The sequence below is a fragment of the Brachycentrus maculatus genome, unplaced genomic scaffold (genome assembly GCF_059751285.1).
Source record: "Brachycentrus maculatus isolate JH-2025_06_01 unplaced genomic scaffold, ASM5975128v1 h1tg001938l, whole genome shotgun sequence".
NCBI classification, from domain to species: Eukaryota; Metazoa; Arthropoda; class Insecta; order Trichoptera; family Brachycentridae; genus Brachycentrus; species Brachycentrus maculatus.
The window spans coordinates 7,178-12,682 of NW_028282501.1; the positions used below are offsets into that span (position 1 = coordinate 7,178).

The 5,505-nt window shown below is 35.3% G+C and overlaps 1 pseudogene across 1 annotated transcript; it reads right to left on the minus strand.

Annotated features, from left to right (window-relative positions):
* Window positions 1-435: 435 nt before the first annotated feature.
* On the minus strand, window positions 436-1,258 carry LOC148298499 (small ribosomal subunit protein uS5 pseudogene; annotated as a pseudogene). The gene has a single exon (XR_015839178.1). The product of XR_015839178.1 is annotated as a small ribosomal subunit protein uS5 pseudogene (transcript).
* Between the last annotated feature and the right edge of the window lie 4,247 nt (window positions 1,259-5,505).

Below are 5,505 nucleotides of genomic sequence, written 5' to 3' on the forward strand. Positions count from 1 at the left end.
TTTTACCGGAATTAGGGCTTCCTAAGCAAAATATCATTGAGGAAAATCCCTCGAAGAGAAGATTTGTGGGTACTCTAAGAATATTTTCGAACAGTTTCTCATTGGTATCTGCAGGGCTATATCTATAATGATGATATTGTCATACATGCGATCCATCTGAAATTTCCTGATTGATGAGTCTTCCTCATTCTTGAGAATAAGCTGATTGAAACTCATTATCTACACACAAGATTTGCAATTTTATTGAGCTCTTGCTGTGACTTTGAGGTTGAACTTTTTTGACATGCTGCGTTTCGAAAAGTATTTATATTATTCGAAAAGCAATAAAACATTCGAAAAGCCGTGAAATAAACTGTGAAATATCATATGAATCCCAAAACATTCATACACTCAAACATGATAGATCCAACATAAAACATCCAAAATGAATATAAGCATAATTATTGTCGGGATACATTTATCAATCTCTTTCCTTCTTGAGATTTTCCAAGTCCTTTTCGAAGACAACATATGGGTGATCAGAAATGCTGCTCTTACCCCAGAAATCAGGAGTGTTATAGATATAGGTGTTGGACAAAGCGGCAAATGTGGCCTTCACGAAGTTACCTCTTGTTCTGGTTGTTCCTTCGGTTTTTGTGAATACATCTTGAATACCGGCGAAGTTGAACAACTTCTTTGACACTGGAGGAGCTGTCAAGCCAGATCCTCTGGGGGCAGGGATTAATCTCACCTTGACTGACCCGCTTTTCCCAGTAACTTTACATGGGACTGTGTGGGTTGCTCCGATTTTGTTTCCCCAATATCCCTTTCGAATTGGAACTAAGTTTAGCTTGGCCATAATGACTGCACCTTTGATGGCACCTTGAACTTCTTTGTGGCATTTCCATCCGAGACCAATATAGCATTTGCTATCTCCGACAATAGCAAAGGCTTTGAATCGAGTTCTTTGACCAGCTTGAGTTTGTTTTTGAACAGACTTAACCTCCATGACTTCTTCCTTGAGCTCTGAACCGAGAAACTTATCAACGATTTCGGCCTCCTTGATGGGAATGGAGAACCTGAAAATGTCAATGATATCTGTGATCTTGTTATACTTGACAAGTCTTCCGAGCTTGGTGACTGGCTGCCATGAGGGTTCCTCTTTCTTTCTGTCACCACCCTTGAACTTTTTGTCGGTTCTTCCTTTATCTCCTCTACCGAAGCCTCTTCCTTGGTTTTCTTCTTTCTTGTCTTGAACTTCAGGTGCCTTTGAGTCCATGGCTATAAATAATCAAATTATTAAAATAGTAATATTTGTGATTAATTTCAATTTTAATTGATTCACCCTTCATTTAATTATATCTATCATTAATTTTATCAATACATTCAATATTTTCAATTCAGTGAGGGCTTTAAAAATTATTGAATGTTTTCAACAATGGAAAAATCATATGAAACAATAGTGAGATGTATGGATATTATGCTGTCACATTAAAGGGTCAGTAATAATTAATGCCTGACATATATATTGGATAATTAATTAGTAGTGGGAGTGAAAGGGTTATGCGAAAGGGAAGCATACTGCTAATTATTGTTATTATATTTATTATATTTATTATATTTATTGTATTTATTATATTTATATTTTATTATTAAACTCTCAATTAAATCATCAATAGATAAATCATAAACATAAGCATAAGATAAACACGGAATATAACAACCGCCAGCTGTATTCATCACAATAACAAACCCCAAAAATATAGTAACAAAACCAAATGATAAGCTTATCTTCCAAGTAACAAACAGATAGATCCTCAATTTCTTTCATTTAAAATAGCTACATTGATGAACAAAAACTTCAATCATTTCATCAGATTATCTTCCCAAAGGACAATCAAGTAGACGCTGAGGCCCTTCATCAATATCTGAATTCAGTTCGCACCAATAAAATGGGCAAATAAAGGATCTTCACTGAAAAGACTGAAATAACCTATATAATTGGCAATATATTTACACTCCTGAAGAGGATGTTGGTGATCCCAAAAAATGAAAAACATTTCACAAAGATAGTTAGTGTCTACATCGAAATGATCAAGTGCAGAGAGAACAGTCGGCATCACTTAGGGCTTCTATAGGAGCATTTGAAGGAGGTAATGAACATGGGTCTTTACCGTAGGAATAAAAAGATATATCTCTTCATCACTAAGATATTCTAAATTAACCCATACATCGTATATAAGATTCTGCAGACAAGGTCAGAGCCCCTCGAATCAGATAGCCCGGAGTCCCTGAAGATCTACGAGATGTTCATCGAATTTGCAGCATTGAAGAAAAATCATATTCTCCTGCACAAGGAAATCAAAAACTGCATTAATTTCAATTTTATCGAACTCGAAGAGAGAAGGTAATATGCCTCAAATATACATGCCCACCGCCAATATAGGCTGGACCGACTGAAAATATTATTAGCCAACTTTCCATAAGCATTGCTCTTCTATGCAGGAAGCTCAGTGATGACCTAAGCAGATACATTAAAAGCAAAGAATCCCCCCACAAATAGCCACTTCCTGATAATTCGAGATATTTATGAGTATTTGTCTGTGCTAATTAAGGAGTAGACAACCCAAAAGGATAAATAGTTTGAAATCTGCCTGCTTGAAACGATTAATTTGTTTGTAGGCTTGCCCTGGTGTTCGCTATAATGCAACAATTATGGAGTTCAATAATCTCTGACCAAAAACGATATAATAATATCAATTCTACAGATATGGAAGAATAGAGCTTGCGAGCCTAAAGTGCAAATCCAACTGAACTAAGTCCTCAACCACATCAAAATCAGCGAATAATACTTAACAGAAATAAAGAATGAAATCCTCATAAAAATCGAACAGCTCAACAGCCCCTACATCGACAACAGCCAAAACTTCAAATTCCTCAAAATACTCTTCGCTAAGCTAGGCAAAAAACATATTGAATCAATACTCACGAAATAATAGTTTATCAATGTCATAACAATAGCAATGTCATTTCAACTCAAAGATTAATTGGTTGCCATGCTCGACACTGCCAAAACATTGGATATCTATCAATATTCTCAGAAAATACAACAGGATCTCAATACTAAAATTGAGGAGATCTTATCTTCTGAGAGTCAAAGGGCCAATTTCGGAATGGTCTCTGCTTAGAAACAATACTATTCAAATGAGGACCGTATACTTGCTTTAAAGACTCTGAGGAAGTTTAAGTTTGGAGCTGAAAAAATATATACAATTTTGAAACAATATGTCCTGAAAAATCATTTAAGTAGCAAAAGTTTCGATTATCGCCAAGAAGTTGTCAAAGACTGCCTATACGTTTTGACATATGAGTCTGAATTTATAGATAAAAATAAAATAATGAGAGAAATTCTCAGCATCATCAATAAGGAAATAAACTTAAAAGTGATGACGATCGAATGGTTTCGAGATCAACAGGCCTCATACGAAAAAAAGATATTCGAAGTGTTCAAGGAGCCTGAATTCCTTTATATTCTCTTTCAGGATTATGCAAGCAACCATATGCTCTTGAAAAGGTTTAGTATAAAAGTTCTTTGCTTTATTTATCCTCTCAATCAGTGTGAGATTGTCCCCTTCCTCAAAAGAGCATACTATACTATTTATGATCGACTGTCAGCATAAAGATTAGTTGTTTTTGAAGAGAAGAAATAAGCCCTAAGCCTCATCAGAGAGATCCTCAGACATCGCACCTAAATAATTGCAGAAGACTCTTCTTTGCTTTGCAATTTTCTGTACCATGACCTTTACAAAGGCAAAAAGTATGAATCCGAAAAGCAAAATCAACTACTTATCATTCTCTTTAAGACTCTCATAGATTTGGTCAAAAAGATACCCCGAAGTGTTTGCCCTTTCTTAAGGCCGATTGGAGATTTCATCATTAAGCTTCTGAATTCCAAAGATGAAGATGAAAAAGTAAAGAATTTTGCATTAAGTACTTTTAATGAGTTTGTCAGAAACTGTAATTATGTTCTTCTTCCATATTTCCATTTTCCTAATCTCTACGAACTACTACGATAAATTTTAAAGGAAGGCAACAGACATATTGATTACTATGAGATATTGAGGCTATTGGGTAACTTAGGATTCATTAACAAGGACAAGTTCGATCGAATTCGGATGGCCGCAATATCCAGTAAAGACCACAAACTTATCAATCAAGAATTTGAGAAGGTTTACCGTTAAACTGCCTACCTCAAGGTCATAAAGTCAATCGATGAAGCACCGCCGCTATCTGCAATGTGGAATGGACCTTACCTATTTACAAAGTAGGAAACTTCTTACACTTATATTGAAATAAAAACATTCAAGCCTTACATCCTGGCCAAAATCGGCAAGATAATCTCGGAAAACCCCTCGACAATTATAAACTTTATGGTATATAAGGTCCTCGAGGCCTTCATTCCAATATTGTCAAAGTAGTAAGAATATACATATCAATCTATAATTCTTCATGAAATTCTCAAACCAAACAATTTAAAGGCTTCCCCATAAAATGTGTTCTCCTTAATTTCGAAGATAATCCGCTACCAAAACACATCCGCCCATCAGGATATAATCCTTAACTATCTTCTAGGACTATGCGATGATAGCTTATCTGCAAATAAGCAATACAAGTTAATGTAGTTACTTTACATAATTACATCTTAGTACTCTCAACAAGCCTTTGAGGATGCAAAACTAAAACAAATCATCTTCTTCATTGTGGATCGACTACTCGGAGATAATGCGAGTGTCGTCGATATTAGAATAGGGCTGTATATTTTATAAAATTTGGCAGATTCCCTCGACGGATTTATTCATTTATTTCTCCCCCAACTCAACAAAGTTTTTTTAAGATCGGACCAGAATATCTGCCTTCCCTATTTCGAAATGATCTTAACTTTCTGTAAGAAAGCTCCTTCAATATAATTCTACTTACCTTCAATAAGCGAGTCTTTACTCGAACTGCTAAAAAGCGAAGCCTAAAAATACGAGAGATAATCAAAAAGCACAATGTTCATCCAAAAAATAATAAACTTCACAATCTGTCTCATCATAATCTATGGGGATAAGTTTAAGAGTTTCGTCATAAACTTGAAAGAAGTTGTGAAAAATATGAGGATCAACCATATCCTCTATGGTTTAGCTGAATAATATATGAAGAAGCATTCCACTCTTAATTATATTCACCAGGCATTCACAGAATAGGAGACAAACTAGATTTTTAGGCATACACCATACCCTAATTTGAAAATGAAAAGCTTCAATTTTGCTGAGAATATTGTTATTATGAGAAAGTCGATATTGCAGATTCTGGAGGAGTTTAGCTGTGAGAAGAATTAGATTTAAGATTAATCTGAATAGTGGTTCAATAAGATATGTATTGTCTTATTTGAGAAATCTCCAAATCGATTCATGGGGGTTGGGGTTGGGGTTGGGGTTGGGGTTGGGGTTGGGGTTGGGGTTGGGGTTGGGGTTGGGGTTGGGA